Here is a 20,826-nt window from a genome sequence, read left to right on the forward strand (position 1 = left end):
GGGACCCCTCAAGTTTTGTTACACCATTGCAAAAGCAAGGTAGTGCAAAGTGTTGCATTACCTTACTCTGAATCAAGGATGTGTCGCATGGGCCTCATGTTGAGGTTATCCATGCAACATCTAATGCATCTGTTACATTTCCAGATGTGCAAGGACATAGGCCCTCATTAAGACATTGGCGGTAAATCCCACTTACCGCCGCAGCGGATATCCATTTACCATATTATGACACACACACACCAATCAGTCACTATTAAGCCACATACACAATTCCGCCACACCAAAGGTCAGTGATAAATTGGCTGTATAAAAACCCACACCATTACACTAACAGAACAACGCCCACCGCATTATGACCCATGAATCATCACGGTGAACATTCAACTGTGGTAAACCATTGGTGGTACATACTGTCACACTCAACATACACACACACAAACAAAACACCACATTGGACAATTCAAACAACACACACCTGACACCCATACACCCATCACACCAACACACTCACACCACTATGAAATACACACCAACATTACCCACAGCCCTTTACCATTACAAATAATTGCCACCAGAGAGAGACAGGAAGACCACAGACACAACCAGAGCCACATACCACTCACACCTTGCACCACTCATGCACCCCACATCACACACCCCTACACATTACCCTACACACCCTCACCTACACACCTCACACAAAAACCACTGCACCACAAAGACACCCCCGATTCTCAGAGAAGAAGCTAAGGGTAATTGTGAAGGAAATCATCAGGGTAGAGCCTCAGCTTTTTGGAGCACAGTTGCAGCAGATATCACTAGCTAGGAAGATGGAGCTATGGCGGAGAATCGCGGACAGGGTCAACGCCGTGGGACAGCACCAGAGAACTAGGGATGACATCAGGAAGAGGTGGAACGACCTACGGGGAAGGTACGTTCCATTGAAGCAAGACACCAACTCGCTGTACAGAGGACTGGCGGTGGACCCCCACCTCCTTCCGCACAACAGCATGCGAGGAGCAAGTCTGGGCAATCATGCATCCTGAGGGAGTTAGAGGAGGACTGGACTCTGGTAAGTCAACTCTATACTACTATCTCACCCCTACCTGATGCCATCACATACCCCCACCCCCACCCTTACTCCCATCACTCCACCAACTCCCACACAACCCACCATCACATCCCACTCATTCCAATGCCAAGCCCTGCATGCACTACCAATGCATGGACATCACACACAGCCCTGCATGGACACCTGTCACCAAAGCATGCACTCTAGAGAGAATCAGTTAGCCCTCCACATACCAACTTATACAAGTTTAAGCTACCAAGGCAAATACAACCAAACAGGGCAAGCAACCGATGAACAATATGTCACACGCAGAAACAATGACACATCATTTACATCCCCACCGGTATCCCAGCCAATGTCACAGGAGAAGACGTGCAGGCACTATCCAGTCCCCGAACTGAAGAGGCCCACAGTGATGACAGCAACTCTGTCGCCTGGATCTGGATGACCAACCTGGCCCATCAAGGACCTCTGGACAGTCCTTTACCCTGGCCCAGTCACACACCACCACAGAGCCTCCCCATCTGGAAACACCACCACAGCACCCACCCAGGGTACCCATACCTTTGTCCCCACGAAACGTTAATCAGCAGTGTGCCCACCTCTACAGGGACCCCAGGGCACACCTCATACCCAAGACAATCAGGGACCTGGGATCACTGGCAGTGGGCACACGGTTCAGGGGACACAGGCACAGGACAAAAGGGAAATTGAGAGGACTGCTGTGCACCAGGGGGAGGACAGGCCCAGGGAACCGACTCTCCAGAAGGCACTCACTGAGATCCTGGGAGCCTACCAACAATCCCAGGACACGTTGTGCCAGATCCTGGACAATGTGCAGGAGAACAGGTGGCTGCAGGAGGGACAGTACCAGGGTATCAGGGAGGACTTGCAGGCCATCAACACCACCCTGGTCTCCATTGCAGGGGTGCTGGCAGACGTGGCGAACTTTATGAAGGAGGCAGTCTCACACCAGCGGGCCCCTGCCACTAGCCAGACATCTGAACTGCCCTCCACCTCCGCTGCAGCTAGTGGCCAGGAGGCCCCACCACAGGACTCAAAGGCCACCGGAACCCCTCCACCTACAGAAGGAGAACCACCCCACAAATGTTCCCTGTGATCCAGGCAGAAGCCAGAGACTATTGCCAAGACCTCCGCCAGGAAATTAGACTCTCCTGATTGTCACCCTTGTGTTCCACTCAGTCACCCTGTCCATCTTGAACTGCCATTGTTCCCCTTCCTATGTCCCCGTGGACAATGCACCTGTGCTACAAATAGAGTGGAACAATACCCTGGACTCTCCTCCATCATCACCCCTTCCCAATGCACATGCCCCTCTTCTTCTTAGCACTTCAATAAACACCCTTGGAAAAAATACAAGTATGGCATATGTTACATTTTTTAAGTATGTGTTTGTTTAACCAGGTTCAAAGACTGCAATTCAACTGTACAGTAAATGTGCACATACGAAAGACCTGTAGCTGGCTGCAGTGACCACACCAGGTGCTATAGTGGGACACCAACATCTGTAAAATGAATTTCCAAAGGGTACAGTAAGTGGGCATAGAAGTGGGAAATAACAGCATGCCAGTGCCAAGGAATTTCAAAATCATGACAATGAAATGTGAAGTAACACTGTCTTACCTGGGTGTCATTGGAAGTATTGTCATATCACTGCTGTTCTGTTGTCCTCCTCCTCTCTGTCCACAGGGTCCACTGCTGCCACGTGGGAATCTCCAGCTTCCTCCTTCTGCAGAAAAGGCACATGGCCTCTCATGACAAGGTTGTGCAACATGCAGGATGCCACTACTATCTGGAAGACCTTCTTGGGTGAGTAGCACAGGGATCCACCTGTTAGATGGAGGCACCTGAACCTGGCCTTCAGGAGGCCAAAGGTTCTTTCGATTATCCTTCTTGTTCGCCCATGTGCCTCATTCTAACGTTCTTCTGCCCTTGTCCTGGCATTCCTCACAGGGGTCAGTAGCCATGATAGGTTGGGGTAACCAGAGACACCTGCAAATATTGAGGGACAACATTTAGCCACACACTATCCCATATGGCCCACACCATACCCTTACACCAACATCTACTGGGTGGGAACCAGGGCTCACCTATCAGCCACACCCTCTGTAGTTGGCCCATCACATTTGGGATGCTGCTATTCCTCGGGATAAAGGTATCATTCACCGACCCAGGATACTTAGCATTGACATGTGAGATGTACTGGTCCTCCTAGCACACCATCTGTACATTAATTGAGGGGAAACTCTTACGATTTCTGAACACCTGTTTATTTTGAAGGGGAGGACAAATGCCATATGAGTTCCACCAATCACCCCAAGTATGTTGGGGATATGTCCCATTGCATAGAAGCAAGCCTTCACTGTGGCCAAATCCTCCACTTGGGGGAAAACAATGTAGCTGAACATGTGTTTAATCAGGGCAGGCAACACTCTGGTCAGCACTATTGAGAACATTGGCTTTGACATTCCTGCTGCCAAGCCCACTGTCACTTGGAAAGAACCAGTTGCCAGGAAATGGAGCACTGATAGAACTTGCACAAGAGGGGGGATCCCAGTCGGGTGACGGATATCAGATATCAGGTCAGGCTCCAATTGGGCACACAGCTCTATGACTGTGGCCCTGTCAAGTCTATGGGTGAGGACGATGTGCCTGTCCTCCATTGTTGCCAAATCCACCAGGGGTCTGTACAAGGGGGGTATGTCTCCATCTCGTATTCATCCACAGCAGTAGCAATCTAAGGCACAAAGAGTGAGGAGCCAGTCACAAACTGAACAATGGGCCTACAACAGTACAATGCACGTCAATTTGTAATGAATCAGTGAGATTTATCCTGTATGTCTAACTTTTAACTATGACGCAGTTATTTTCCAGGTCCTGCCCCCCACCCTGAAATGGTGTCCACCTGTCGTCTGTGGAGGGACATGTGGAAGTGAGGTAATTCCGCCAATGTTGTGCGCTGTTGCTGGAGGTGGTCGGGAACCACCATGCAACTCATCACTGGTTAGCACTGGGCCCTATGGGGTACAGTGGCCAATGGTGGTGTATGCCGGTGGTGACGGTATGTACCACCGTGGATGTGACTGCCATTTTCTATCTGATCACTCACTTGCTACCTGATCTTCGACAGGAGAGGATCTACACTGCATGTGCTACTGTAACCTGTGTCTGGAACCTACCATGGCCCGTGTGACTGGGAAAGGGCCCGTGCCTTCACCTCAGCGGAGTTGAAGTGACTGGTGGATGGGGTCCTACCCCAGTATGGACTGCTGTATGGGCCTGCAGATCAACAGGTGAGTACACTGTGGGCATGATGCATGTGGCATGAATGCATGGAGTGGTGTGTGAATGCCTCCTGTAGGGGGGTGAGTTGATGTCCTCTGGGCCGCGTTGTGTCCTGGGCTATGTGTGCGGAAATGGTGATGTGAAGGGGCATGGTGGTCCATAAGTGTAAAAGGCAGGACTGTTTGACTGATACTATTTTCCTGTGTGTATTTCCTCTATAGGTCAGCGCCCATCAAAAAAAGGGTATTTGGCGTGCCGTCTCCAAGGACGTGCGGACCCTGGGGGTCTACAGCAGGCAGAGCACCCACTGTTGGAAACGGTGGGAGGGCCTGGGACTCTGGGCACAGAAGATGGAGGAGGCCCAGCTGGGGATGGCCTCCCAACAAGGAAGGGATGCCCGTCAAACCCTGACCCCCCTGATGGCCAGCATACCGGTGGTGGCCTATCCTGAGCTGGATGGGTGCATGAGGGCATCACAGGAGCCACAAGGGGGTGAGTACAGTGCCCATCATTACAACTTACGCATGGTAGGGTGGTATCCGGTTGAGGGATGTGGGTCAGTGGGTGCTCCTAGGCCTGGCCTGACAATGCAAGGGTCCTGAAGGGATAATCCTGCTACTTGGCTCGTAGGCATCCACAACTGTTCAGGGCTGCATGGGTCACAGGTGTGCTGCATTTGGTGGTGTGAGCCCCTCACCATACCTTGGTGGATAGCAATATAACTGGTAGTGCAATGCATAGTTCGTAGGGCTGTTCCCTGTGTGTGAGAGTGGTGTGTACGCCAACTGTGGTGTTGGTGTAGCCATTGACCAAGTGTATCCTTTGTCTCTCCCCCCTTTTTGTTTTGTCACCCTGTCCTTATGCGTATTAACATAATTTGGCGGAGGAGCATAGGCACTGGCGATGGAAGGAGCTGCATCCCACAGGACTCAGGAGGCAGAGTACACCGATGGTGAGGGCACCAGTGGGACAGATGGCGAGGGGAGCACCACGGTGGAGACTGGAGGGGACAGTTCAGACACAGATACCTCCTCCGATGGAAGCTCCCTGGTGGTGGTGTACACCTCTGTGACCACCCCAGCTACAGGTACAGCCACCACTCCCCATATCAGCACCACCCTCCCAGAAGCCTCTCAGCGAGTTGCCTGTGTCCGCTCACCCAGGAGGGTGGGCATCTCCTTCGCCCCAGGCTCCTCAGGCCCTGCCCCAGTTAGCCCTGCTGCCCTGAGTGAGGAAGCTATTGACCTCCTGAGATCCATCTCTGTAGGGAAGTCAACCATTGTGAATGCCATCCAGGGGTTTGCAGCCCAGATGCATCAGACTAATGCATTTCTGGAGGGCATTCACACTGGCTTGGCGGCCCAACAGAAATCGATCCAGGCTCCTCTCTCATGGCAGCCATTGTCCCTGTTTCTACCGTCCCCCCTCCAACTTCCACTTCCCAGTCCCATTCTCCTCTACCCCAACCCATCCCAAGCACACAGCCAGATGAGCATGCACACAAGACAACACACAAGAGTGGCACAGGCAAACACAAGCACCACACTTCATCCCACAAGCACTCATACAAACAACATACAGTTGCAGACACTACAACATCCACTGCCTCCACTGTCTCCCCCTCCCCCCCTCCTCCCCCTGGACCACCTCCCTCAGAGTCACGTCCTCACTCACACCTCCATTCACTACATCCTCATCCACTACCAGCATCACCACCACACCTAGCAGAACACAGATCTCACTTGCAGACATCTCAACAACAGCCATGCACATCTCCCCTATGTCCTCTCCTACTGTGTCTGTCCCCCCACTCCTAAAGTACACAAACGCAAGCACTCAGACACCCAACAGCCATCCACCTGACAACAGCATCCAGCCCATGCACCTGCACCCAAATTCAGCAGACAGGCACCTCCTACAACCACTCCCTCTTCCTCCACTCCCAAACCTTCTCCCTCTTCCTGCCCCAATGTCCATTAGAAGCTTTTCATATCCACCATTTGACCTTATCCCTACCCCTCCCTCCATCCTTCACGTCTGGCCAGGGTGGCAAAGACCCAGGCAAGCACCTCAGCCAACCAGTCCACGGGCCCAGTAGTCTCCACACCCGCTTGTGGTGGGAAAGGATCCAGGGCACATATCCAGAGGGTGACGGAGCATGCACCAGGCAGCCTCAAGGAAAGGGTGCCTGCACCACTGCTGCCCGGAAGAGCAAGGAGCCAGCCCCAGCTGCTGTCAGGAAGGGCAAGGAGCCAGCTCCAGCTGCTGCCAGGAAGGGAAAGGGGCCAGCCCCAGCTGCTGCCAGGAAGGAAAAGGAGCCAGCCCCAGCTGCACCAGGAAGGGCAAGGAGCCTGCCCCAGGTGCTGGCAGGAAGAGCAAGGAGCCAGGACAAAGGGCCTAGGGCAGTGACTCTGACAGAGCCCCCACCACCAACCATGATTGTGCAGCCATCCAAGGCTGCAGGGGATGGGCTGGAGCCTCCCCCCATCAGCAGAAGCAGCACCACTACCACCACCACTGAGCAGCCGTCCGCTGCAGGGGATGTGCTGGAGCCTTGCCCCACCAGCAGCAGCACCACCACCACTGAGCAACCATCCAAGGCTGCAGGGAATGGGCTGGAGCCTCCCCCCACCAGCAGCAGAAGCACCACCACCACCACTGTGCAGCTGTCACTGCCGGCGGAAGGTATGTAGTCCTGCCTCCGTGGGCCGCTGTGCGGCCTGCCGCCTGCAAATCCAGTGGGTATGACACCCACCTGAGAGACTGCAACCTTGCACTCTCCAGGATCAAGAGCACAGGGCACAATACCCCCTCCAGAACCAGTGGGTCAGACACCCATTAACCTCAACCTCCCCAGGATCGAGAGCACAGGGCACGATGCCCCCTCCAGAACCAGTGGGTCACACATCCACCAACCCCAACCTCCCCTGGATCAAGAGCACAGGGCTCGATGCCCCCTCCAGAACCAGTGGGTAAGACAACCACTCGAGAGACTGTGCCCTATTACTCCTCAGGATAAAGCACAGGGCATGTTGCCCCTTCCAGAGCATGTGGGTATGTCACCTACTTCGGAGACTTTGGCCTTGCCCTCCCCAGGACCAAGCACAGGGCATGTTGCCCCCTCCAGAACCAGTGGTCTTGTTCCATCTGCCGGCTGAGGTGCCTCCCGTTCCCCGTCCACCTGAGGTGCCTACCTATTTTCCAACTGATGCCCCTGCAGTGTTCTCTCCGTGTTAATGCAGGTGAGAAGTGGGGCCTTGGACTTAGGCCTGAAACCCCGTGGCCCACGCATACTGAGGACTGGGCAGTGTCCCTTAAACTGTACAATTGTATATACAGTTACATTGCATATTTCTTATGTATACTGTGTTGGTCTTATTACATTCACTTTAGTAAATTCCTGTTGTCCTTGCATTATTCAACCGAGGTACAGGGTAATTATGTCTTATTACTGCAGCTGTCTGTGTGTATGGTGTTGGGGGGCTGTTGTGCGTGTGTGTGTCACTTTCTTTTTCCTCCCCGCTCCTCTGTGTGCTAGGCGGCTGTACTTACCGTCATTGTCTTCGCCGTCATTGGTGTTCGTGGTGGAGCAGCACATAACAAATCACGGGGAAGACATTCAGCTCGGGCTCCATGGCGTCATGGTTCTTCCCTGTGTCTCCAATGGTGAGTCCTTTCCCTTCTGTGCAGTGTTTCCGCCAGGCTTTTGAGGTAATTGCTACTGCCCCAGAAAAGGTAACAGTTTCCTGTGTCTTAATACGGTGGGCGGGACATTGACTTCTGCCTGGCTGTAGGCGCCTACCGTCGTGGTGGCTGTTGTTTCCGCCCTGAGGGTCAGGGTAGTAAAGTGGCTGTCTATCTGAGTTCTCACCCCCATGGTCATAATTTGGGGGTAATTACCAACAGCCTGTTGGCGGTATTATCGCCACTTTTATACTGACCGCCAGGGTTGTAATGAAGGCCCTAGCGATCTACACAATATTCCCAGATATGTCTCCCTAGGGGTGGTACAACAAGGACAATATAATTTTATTTGTATCTTAAGTTACTCTTCATATGTGTGCTGCATTTATCCACATGCAGGAAAGTTTATCAATGGCATTATGACAAGTGAGTCCATAATGCACCATGAGCAAAGGGGCATGTGTTCCCACCATTCACCAGTCTGTGATAATGTACATGCAGAAGAAACACAAATGTGCCGTATGTCATTAATATGACAGCTTAATGACATTTTCAGTTAATGTAGGGCAGTGCAGCTAAGTGATTCCTTGTGCTGTCCTGTGGCAACAACCTGGAAATGCTGCCCTTTGTGTACTTCAAAAAGTTGGAAAAATCATCAGCAATACAACTACATATAAAATACTGTATAACAATACTTTGTTCAAGGAAGGGCCTCCTTTTTTGCTATTTGTGTGTGCACAAGTAACTTCCATGGTCATGAGCCTTGTTACATATCCAATACCTTGGAAAGATGAGGAGGGAAAATAAATATATCATACTCAGCCCATATGCACCCTAGCATGTAACTCTTTCTTTATATTAACTCACTTGTAATCCTGTGTCTGATTAATTTTGTGATCCAAAACCAAATCCAACTGTCAGATAAGGCTTCCCAATGTGCAGCACGATAGTCCCTTTTACACAAAATTTTGATCAAACACCAGGCAGCCACGCATTTACTATGTCCACGTTCTGCCTGACTTGGTGCAATGCTGTCCATTCTCTGCACGTTCAGATGGCAAACAAGCAACAATGCATTGTGTAGAAAAATCTCGCCAACACTGTCCTCAAGAAGTGAGGCAGGGTAATGTTGAGAGTTTCACAGTTGAATTGCATAGTGCCAAACTCTGAACAAACTCTCATGTTTGGTACTGTCAACACAGTAGACTCATTTAAGGCACCCATGGCCATATTTGCAAACTGTTGATGCAGGGCTGTACCACAAGCCTTCAACCTACAGGAAATAGTGCATTCCTGTCCTTGTCCCCTGTGCTGGTGCACAAAGGGCTGCTTTGCGCTTACACAGGCACCCTTGCACCATGGTGCACGGGTGCCTGCTTTGCAGGGATGATTGTTTTTGTTCAGGAAGGGACACCTTCCCTAACACCTCTCCAGAGGACGCAGAGACTTTTGACACATTCCCGGGTATACAAAACCTTATAAATCTGGGAATGTGTCTAATGCCATGGGTGTTCTGTGGGAACACCCACTGTAACAACTGTAACACCCATGGCACGGCTCCCTGTCACAGGGTGAGCCAATGCAGTGACTTATGCTGCTTTGACTCAGTCCATATCTACAAGGCCATGTAAAGCCATGCAGGGTTGCTTTGTGTGGCCTTGTAAATATGGCCCAGCAGTGTGCGCCCCCAGACTGTCAGTAAAAGTGGCATTCCAGATTAACAAAGGCCCTTGTAAATATGGCACTTAGGGCCTCATTCCGACCCTCGCGGTCATGGACCGCCAGGGCCGGGGACGGAGGAAGCACCGCCAACAGGCTGGCGGTGCTTCAGGGGCAATTCTGACCGCAGCGGTAAAGCCGCGGTCAGAAAAGGGGAACCGGCGGTTTCCCGCCGGTTTTCCCCTGCCCCAGTGATACCTCCACGGCGGCGCTGCAAGCAGCGCCGCCATGGGGATTCCGACCCCCTTCCCGCCATCCTGGTCCTGGCGGTAAAAACCGCCAGGAACAGGATGGCAGGAACGGGTGTCGTGGGGCCCCTGGGGGCCCCTGCACTGCCCATGCCACAGGCATGGGCAGTGCAGGGGCCCCCTAACAGGGCCCCATAATGATTTTCAGTGTCTGCCTTGCAGACACTGAAAATCGCGACGGGTGCCAGTGCACCCGTCGCACCCCTTCAACTCCGCCGGCTCCATTCGGAGCGGCCTTCTGGCGGTCGCCCGCCGGCCCAGCGGGAAAGTCAGAATGACCGCCGCGGTCAATTGACCGCAGTACGGTCTTCTGGCGGAATGACCCCCTTAGTATGTGTATGGAATTGGACCAAGCATGGATGTCACATACTGTGTCCCTATGTTGCACAGAGATACAAACAATTGGTCAACTCCTCTGACAACATGCCATGTGTGACTATCAAAACACAACACAAAAGGTCTGACCATGCAACCTTTACACAGATGATATGACAAAATGCAAGCTAATGCTACCCAAGGAACCGTACACTGATTGCTTCTAGGTCAGGGTGGCAAAATGTGACAATAAATGCACTGCTTAAAAACTGTTATTAATGTGTATCCACATCCAAAGGACAATATTTCCACATATGGTGATGTCAGCCAAAAACAAATGCATGCTTCCTTGGCACTGTGCCCAGGAAACACATATCCATCCCAACTAAGGTTCATACTGAAGATGTGTGTGTACCGTGACATGATATAGTGATTGATCAAAATGACTCTAAGGAACTTGTTGGTATGCACATATCAACATGGACCTCAGGTGGCACACGCCAAATATATCAATGAGGGTATGCCAACTCATCCCATGTGGCTCTTCCTGGGCATATAGGTATCCTGTAAATCAAGATACATCAATAGGCTGCCTTGATGAACTAGGTGTCATGTGTGTTCTTTTGACTTGCATGGTGTTTTGACAGTCAAGACATAGGGCTATATAGGATGACTGAAGTAAATTGAAGTCGGGAAACTTTGAGTAGCAGAATAGACGTATTCCTTGATCAAATGTGGTGTAAACTTCCATCCAAGTCACCTATACACCTTCATGTACACAAAACAGTAATGTCTTATCTCTTGAGATGAACCATGTTTGTTGCATGTTGCAGGACACGTGTAAATCTGTTAGACAAACATGTTTCCTAAAGATTCACCTTGTTACGCCTATACTGGGGACGTGTAAAGTTGGTGTTGTTAAGTGCCCTTTTTGGATGGTCACCCCCCACCTTTTTGTTGCTGAATAGTATCGGTTTTGATCTTAAAGTGCTCTGAGGCCTTATAACTAGAGCCCAGTGTCAGTGCTTATTTCTTTAAACTGTATTGTGATTGGTAATCTCAAATGGCAAGGACATTATCACCCCTGTAAGCCCCTAGTAAATGGTTCCAGAAAACCCAGGGCAGGGGTGGTAAAGGGTTAACCAGGTCAGCAGCACTGATTGTGCCACCCTGCTTCACCCAATTAAAAGGAAAGCCTGCAGAGCTGCCATATCAGTTTGCAAAAGCAGCGTGCCTGCTCAAGTTTGACTCTGCCCACATCAGATCTAGGAAGAGTCCCCTCACTTCCCATATCACAGGCCTGTCACCCTTTAAGAAGCCCCCTAAAGCCCACGGTGCATTGTATTATGGGTGTGAACATAGTTGTGCAAGCATATATCGCCCTTTGGTAGCATTTAAAACATAATAGTACCACAAGTGACCAGTGGTCCATAGGATAACACAGGCTGGCACCCAGGCAGTCCCCAGATGTCCACCTTCATGATGTGCCAACTGAATTCTCCTGTGTTTGGTATCAAACACTGCTTTGTGATCCCTGATTACAATTATCATGCTTAGGTTTACCTAACGTTTACCCAGGTGGTCTCCTCAGAGGATGTTGCCTTTCTCCTGCCTTGGCGGGCTTCTCCAAGTGATTGCGGCCAAGACAGAGTTCTGACCCCATGCTGGAGAGTGTGTGCCACTCCAAGGTCTGAATTAAGGCCTGTGAAGGAGGTATGTCATACCTCCATCCTGCCAAGATGGCTAGTGATTAGACCCATCACAGCACTGAGGTTTAAAGTTTTCACTGCTGCTCGACAAAGGAATTTGTCCACCACTCGAGGATAAAGTCTCCGCCTACCCCAGGCACCTTCTGGGGTGGGCAGGTGGGAAAATTAACTAGTCAGGAGGTGAACACTCCCCTAAGGCTGATCATACATCTGGGGTGGGCCAGCAGAAGTGGACCATGGTAGGTAGTCTGTGCCTTCTTGAAAAGGCTTAGGAATAGTGGGTTCTGGGTAGTTTACTGACACAGTCCCATCGGATGTGGTCACCTGAGGGGCAGGTTATCCCCAGGGCTAGATGCCCATTGGCCACAGGTCCTCACTCCCCTCAAAACCCCTAAATGTAAGAATTAAGGGGCACCCCTGACACTAGAACCTCATATCTGCTTTGAAACAAGAAGAGGGCCAACTCCAAGACAAGGCAGGACTCCATGAAGACGAGGCTCAGTACCTGCACCTGTGGTAGCCACTCTGCATTCCACTGGACTTTGACTCTCCCACGATCAGATACTGGTTCCAAAAGTGAAGGTGATCTCTCTGCATCCAGACCCCTTCACCAGGACTCCCTAGGACTAAAGAAACTAGTCCACTAACAACAGAAAAGCCAGACAGAATTTTCCACAACCACTGAAGTACTGTCTACCATGCTCGAAGTGTGGCCACCTGAAAGTAACTGGTCAGGAGTCTTCAGAGAACTGCACACCAGACCCTCTGCAAGACTCGGCTCAATGCATCCTTCACCTGGTCTTCTGGAAATCAATTTTCTTAAACTGCTGTGCTTGCTGGCAACAAGGCTTGTTGTTGGTCAGCTAAAACACTGCCTGCTTTACTCAACACTCCAGGCCCAAGGAAACATTGTCACCATGCAACCACCCACCTCAGTGGCTCTGCTGTCCAGTCTTTGCATCTCCTGTCAGCCTGCATTGGCACGCCTGGTAAAGCCAGCACCCGCAGATCCCATTCAGCACTCCGGACAGATAGGAGCACCCCTGCACCCAAGTCACCCAAGTCTCACAAAGCTTCATTCCCTGGTGATTTCTGATCTGAGGCCAGCTCCCCACTCAAGACTCAAAGGACTCTGCTGAACTTGATCGGCAAGATACCTTTTGCTAAGGTGCCACTTCAAGATCCCAATTCCCGCTCAGCACCAAGGACAGCCAGCACCAGTCTGCATCCCGGCCCCACGAGCCAGGTAAAATTGTACGGACTGTTGTTGCTTGGTCTGAGGGCCCACAAGACCTTAACCCCAGGTGGATTTCACCATACACGTGACTGATTGCATAGTGTGTTTTCACCGCAATGAAAGACTTTGGCCATGAGGTCACACACAGCTATGCAGGCTTGCTTTGCATTGCACAATCAGCATGAATGAGAGTCCTGTACACCACAGCAATCAAGAAAGATAGTTTTCAGTGGGGTTAGAACAGTCTACATTATCAGCATAATGAAATGAAATGTAGAACATTACTGCCGCAATTGCCTGCCAGACTGCATTAACATTGCTCCACTATTGTTACACATCCATCAGCCAACTGAACAAAACTCAAAACAATAGGCAGGGAAGGGACAATCTGACACCCCTTGTATGCATCTCAGTAACATCATTACTCATCTGCGTCCAGTGCTGCAATGCATCACATTTCATTCCGAAATGCAATCCACTTGGAGAACATAGCCATTATCATGAATCCACCCATGTCTACAAGGCAGTAACTGATTAGACAAGACCAGTGACCCAGGTATTGCAATTTTTAACAACAAACAACGAAGGATGGTGTGACCATGAGTGCAATATGTCTGAGACATTTTAATTGACTATTCACATGTGTGTGTTATTATGCAACACAAATAGGTCAAATTGAGAAACTGAATTTGTTACCTTTTGTGAATGAAAGGGTCCCTTTCTCCACTTAAACAATTGTGCAAACAACACAAAAATCCTTGTACCATGCTGTAAGAGTGCCTGTGTTGGTGACAGTCTGCCTGCTCAGCATCTGCGCAAGAAGACCCAGCAGAACCACTATTTCTTCATGTTCAAGGTGGATTCCTGTCCTCTCCATCACACAAAACGTACTTAGCTTCACTGTTAGTGGCAATGATTAGCCTGCAAGGGGATCTACACTTGCCCAGGAAACTGAAGCTTGCTGTGCCCTGCACAGTGCAAAATGGAGTTATTTTTAAAATATTGCTCTGTATAACACTTTACTGTGCAGCCACCATGACAATGCAACTCTGCCCCAACCCTAGCCTGAGTTCAAATTGAAAAATGTGTGCATTTTCAAAGTTATTGCAGGATGCATCTCATGTAAGCTGTGTAGTTTGTCAATTATAAAAAATGTCCAACATAGTTATGGGCTTATTTGAAAGCCCCATGTGCCACTGATGCATCATATTTTGTAACACACCAGAAATGCATAGTGCATGCCCATATTTAAGAGGCAATGCAAAGACACTTTGCAAGGCTTTTCATGATCTCATACATATGGTGTAAGGCAACGCAGTGCAAGTCACTGTGTTGCCTTATACTGCATCAGGGGGGCGTCATGAGATTTACAATGGGTATTCCCATGCAACAACCATGGCTTCCAAAGCATTCCTAGTTTTACAGGAAAATGTAAACCGGGAATGCATCACAATCTTATACCCACCCAGGTGAGGCGTAGCAAGAAGAGATAGATGGATTCATACTTTAAGTGTCAAACATATGTGTATGCACAAAAAATTCATGCCCCCGCTAAACTATGGGACACACATGCAACTTTCTTGCACAGGGCTGCACTAGAAAAAATAATGCTGTTCTGCCCTGTGTCAAGATAAAAGTGCAGGAATGTGCCTTGTCTATCACATATGAAGCGATCATGGCCTTTTCCTCTGCACAGGCGCACCATGGTGTAAGCACGTCAGCATTGTTGACAAGAATGTATTTGGACATGAAGAGACATTTTCAAAGGAGTTGTTTGACTTTTGTGATGGGTGCATACTTTTTTTTTTTTTTTCACACCAAAAAAACGGTAAAATACAGACAGGACATAAATCTTGTCATCAATAAATTTCATAATCTTAATCCATACAAAACATCATTGCATAGCACCTAATATCAAATTAAATTACTTTAGTACACTTCCAACTGCTAATTCATGAACCATTGTGACAACGGGCCCAAATTTTTACCCCTTTCTTTCTGCCGACCTTACCCTTGCACGCATACAAGCTACTCTCCAAATAATACACTGAACATATTTGAGTCAGCCATTGATAATGAGTTGGGGGATCAGGCTTTAGCCAATCAGATGCAATACTGCTCTGCATCATGGCCATAGCCAAAAATGCCAAACAATGAAATTGACCCGTACACTCCTCTTCCTCAATCACAAATAGTACAAGTTGAGGCGTTAAGCATACTTCCTGGTGCAAAACAACTTCCAAAATATTAGAAACGTCTTTTTCAAATGCTACAAGCCTATCACAGCTAAAAAACATATAGCATAAGTCTGCTCTTGTACTATCACATCGTGGGCGGGTAACACCAACAGTCCTTCCCCATTTAGATATTTTGGCGGGGGTATAGTATAAACTAAATAGCGTCTTATAATGTTGTGCTTGTGGACCAGCAGAGAGTAATACCAATGGGCTCATTTCCAAAGAAGCTAGAAACAATGTTTCACTGGAATCAATTCATCATCTCCAATTCTCTACTTGTTTTCCCAAATCGTCTTGCATAGATTCCAGCAGGAGCTGACTGCTTACATTACAATTCGTTCATATCTTGAGCAGCTCCATCACTGTAACTTTCTCCCCACAGAGACTTTGTCAACAAGAAATCGCTTATCAGTAAAAGACGGAAAAAGTCCTTGCAGTTAGGAGAGAATTCCTCTTTCAGGTCACTGAAAGATTTAATTTGTCTGTCTAAGAAGAAAGCACCTAATTTTCAAGCATCTCCATGTGCCCATTTTATATAGTAATTATCGCAGAAAATCTCAGGAAGAATTGAGGTATTCCACAATGGCGTGTAATAACTGAACTGACCAATTCCTATTTTGTGCTTAACCTCCCACCACAATTTAAATGCAGCCCTTACTGTTTTAAATTTGACCATTCTAAAGCAGCTTGGCTCTATTATTCTCAAATAAGCAGCATCAGCAGCATCGTCCCAAATCATCCTATGAATAGAGGGAGAGCTTCCCCTAACATTTTACCAGAATTATCTGGTATGACTAATGTTTGGATACAATGTAAGGCGGCAGCCCAATAGTAATATCTGAAGTTAGAGACTGCCCATCCTCCCTTCTTCCTTTGTAGCACTAAATACTTAAAAGGTCTACAAGCTTTAGCAAATTACCATATAAAACTACTTGCTATCTCTTCCATACCTCTGCATTAGTTTTTTCCAAATTCCAGTGGAATGGTCCTGAAGAAGGACAAAACCCTAGTGAGGAAGAGCATCTTACTAACACTGCATCGCTCTACTATAGAAAGATGCAAGTTATTCATGCAGAGTAGTTCTCTCTTAGTCTTGGCTAACATTGGGGCCAAATTGTAATGCAGCACACATACCACACTGAAAACAATTTAGATAGATGTTGATGCTCCTACTAGGTATGCCTCCCCTGGGTATGGCCCCCATGATGAGACATTACATGCTCCATAGTATTTGTGAATCCTGAGAAGGTGTAGTGTATGGGTCAGCAATTGCAAAGTTAAAGGTATGACTCCTTGATGTAGAGTAGAGCTATTCTGTGCTTTGCACTGCCTTGTCTCACTCCATACCTCTGACAGCATGCCGAGCCATGCAAGGTGGCATGGTATTGCCTCATAAACATGACTGAGAGGGCTGAACCACTGGTGTGCTTCTCATAATTGACATTCCAGTTATTTATGTCTCTTGTAAATGAGTCCAAATGTCTGTTACCGGGGACCCCACTCACATGTAAGTTTGTCACAATGTATGACAGGCTGAATTAGATACATCCAAAAGTATCTAATACATGTTGGTGTTTATTTTTCAAAATATCATCTTTGGAGCTAAACAGGACATATATGGGAAATCTCTGGTACTATGAAGCACAGACAGTTACTGATATCAGCTTTGTTAGGGAACAAGAATGATCACTGTGTGATGTGTAAAGCAGAGTCATGGACATTTAAAGATATGAGAATTGCACAGGAATTGCAATACCTTCCAGAGTGCCATATGTGAGTTATTTAGGTGCGCAGAGCCATGAAAGTCAGTTACCTTTGGGATATTCTAGTGTTGTGAGTTATTTCAACTGGTACCATAAACTGGCCACCAGATGCATGTTGTGGCACATCCAATGTGTGTCAACTACAATCTGCCTTACCCTGTGTGTAGTTAAGGCATGTGAACTGTACATTTGCAATAATTACAAACTGAACACATAGCAAATTGCTATTCAAATGTACAGTGGTTCATTTGCTCATAGTTTATGTGTTCAACCAACTCAGTGCAATGTTTCGTGTTATGTCTTGTAGGTAGACCCGAGCTCTACACAGTTAGGGAGATTGAAAGCTTCAAGGACCCGGATATTACCATCGAGTGTCATCCTGAAAGGTTATTGTGTAGTGCAAGGATTGTATGTGGGGTAGGTCGCTCCCCCTGCCGCTGCAGCTCCTCCAGGTTCCTGAGTTCCTGAGACCCACCCCACAGTAAGTACCCCCCACCTCCCAGCCCCTCGTTCTGCCCCGCGCTACTCACCCTCTCTCCTGCTTCTTTTCCTCTTTTCTTCTTCTCTGTTCTTCCTCCTCTCTCCTCGTCTGTATTCTTCTTCTGTACTCCTCTTCTCCCCGTCTTCTCTCCTCTTCTCTTCTTCCTCATCTTCTGCTGTGGTCTTCTGCACTCTGTTTCTTCGTTTTTTGTATCTTCCTCCGTGTTCTTCTGTGTTCTTCTGTGTTCCTCTGTCTTCTTCTGTCTTCCTCTGTGTTCTTCTGTCTTCCTCGGTGTTCTTCTGTCTTCCTCTGTGTTCTTCTGTATTCTTCTGTGTTCTTCTGTCTTCCTCTGTGTTCTTCTGTCTTCCTCTCTGTTCTTCTGTCTTCCTCGGTGTTCTTCTTTCTTCCTCTGTGTTCTTCTGTCTTCCTCTGTGTTCTTCTGTATTCTTCTCTGTTCTTCTGTCTTCCTCGGTGTTCTTCTGTATTCCTCTCTGTTCTTCTGTGTTCTTCTGTGCTTCTTCTGTTCTTCCGGTCTTCTGCTCTTCCGGTCTTCAGTCCTTCCGGTCTTCTGCTCTTCTGTTCTTCTTTTCTTCTGTTCTTCTTTTCTTCTGTTCTTCTGTTCTTCTTGTCTTCTTGTCTTCTGCCTTCGGCTCTTCTGCCTCCTCCGTCCTCTTCTCCCCGCGCCTGCCCTCCTGCCTCATCCCCCTCCCCCACTCGCATCCCCCCCTCTATCTCCCCTATCTAACCCGTTCACTTTCTACCTCCCTCACTCCTCCTATCTACCTATCTCTCCATCTCTCTATCCCACTATCCAACTCCCTCACTCTCCACCTCCTCCTATCTTCCTATCTCTCTATCTTTTTCCCTATCTATCGATTTCTCTATCTACCTTTTCTCTCTACCTATTTCTCTATCTCTACCCCCCTCCCGCCACCCCCTCTATTACCTATCTTCCTATCCCCTCACTCTACCTCTCACCCTCACCCACCTCTACAACCCCCCTCCCCTATCTTCACAACCCTACACCTATCTTTCTCCCTAATCTCCTAAACCTCCTAACACTCTCCCCCCTCCACCCTTAAACCCCCCTCCCCCAGCTCTTCTCACTCTACCTGTCCCCCCCTCCCTTGCGCTTTCCCGCCGCGACCTCCTGCCCGCCCCCGCCCCCCAGCTCCCATTCGCCCCCAGCTGACCCCTCCCCCCCCTACCTCATATGGCGGCCGCTGTGCGACTGCGCAGTGGGCGCGCCGGAGGCGCACAAGAGGCAAGCCCGTCTGCGCCCGTCCGTGCCTGGCCCGCGCCCAGCGCCACGACCCCTGGTCCCCAGCTCTCCCAAGCCCCAATGATCCGCTACGACCCCACCACCCTCCATGCCCTCAACCCAGGACGCTCCAACACCTGCTTCCAAGCTCACCCCAGACGCACCCATGGACCCTTCGCCTGCAACTCCTGCAAACGCATCTTCCACCACGCAACAACTACGACCACAAGCCCACGCGCCATCAACCACCTCAAGTGCATCCTAGTCAACGCTCGCTCCGTTCATAAACACGCCGTTGAAATCTGGGACCTCCTAGACTCCACAGCACCGGAGTCGCCTTCATCACGGAGACCTGGATGAACGCCTCCTCTGCTCCAGACATCGCCACCGCCATCCCCGAAGGCTACAAGATCTCCAGGAAAGACCGCACCAACCAAGTAGGAGGAGGTATCGCCATCGTCTTCAAAGACTCCATCAGCGTCACCACCTCCACTGAAGACTCCCCTCTCGCCGCTGAACACCTGAATTTTCAGATTCGCACCGACCCGAGGACCACCCTCAGAGGATCCCTCGTCTCCCGTCCTCCCGGACCTCGCGCCCCTTTCAGCAACGCCATCGCCGACTTCATCTCCCCGCACGCCCTCGCCTCACCGGACTACATCCTCCTAGGCGACCTCAACTTCCATCTGGAACAAAACAACGACCCCAACACCACCACCCTGCTCGACAACCTCGCCAACCTCGGCCTCAAACAACTGGTGAACACTGCCACCCACATCGCCGGACACACACTCGACCCTATCTTCTCCGCCAGCAAACACGTCTTCTTCAGCCACGCCTCCGCCCTTCATTGGACCGACAACAGCTGCATCCACTTCACATTCCGACGCGAGACCCGCCACCTCCGCACTCAACCCATCCCTCGCCGACAGTGGAACAAGATCCCTGAAGAGCAACTCTTCTCCGCACTCGCCGCCAACCAACCCACCCTCACCACCGACCCCAACGACGCAGCCCTCAACCTCACAAACTGGATCTCCAACTGCGCAGACAACCTTGCTCCCCTCAAACGCTCGCAGCGACAGAACAACACCAAGAAACCCCTCTGGTTCTCTGACACCCTCAAAGAATCAAAGAAAACTTGTCGTGCACTTGAGAAAGCCTGGCGCAAGGACCGCACCGCTGACAACATGACCGCCCTCAAGAACGCTACCCGCGAAAACCACCACCTGATCCGCGCTGCCAAAAGGATTTTTTTCACCGACAGACTGGACAAAAACAGCCACAACAGCAGAGAACTCTTCAGCATCGTCAAGGAGTTCTCCAACCCCAGCGCCAATGCCAACGCCGTCACGCCCTCACAGGATCTATGCGAATCCCTCGCCACTTTCTTCCATCACAAGATCAGCGACCTCCACGACAGCTTCGGACACCAGACCCAACCAAACACCACCGAACCCGCATCCCCGACCATCACCCTCAACAACTGGACCCACATCAGCACGGAAGAAACCAAATCAATCATGAACTCTATCCACTCCGGCGCCCCTTCGGACCCCTGCCCGCACTTCATCTTTAACAAAGCCGACGACATCATCGCCCCGCACCTCCAGACCGTCATCAACTCTTCTTTTTCTTCTGCTACCTTCCCCGAATGCTGGAAACACGCCGAAGTCAACGCCCTACTAAAGAAACCTACGGCTGACCCGAGCGACCTGAAAAACTTCCGCCCCATCTCCCTTCTGCCTTTCCCAGCCAAAGTAATAGAGAAGACCGTCAACAAACAGCTGACCA

The sequence above is a fragment of the Pleurodeles waltl genome, chromosome 7, assembly GCF_031143425.1.
Source record: "Pleurodeles waltl isolate 20211129_DDA chromosome 7, aPleWal1.hap1.20221129, whole genome shotgun sequence".
Classification (NCBI taxonomy): Eukaryota; Metazoa; Chordata; class Amphibia; order Caudata; family Salamandridae; genus Pleurodeles; species Pleurodeles waltl.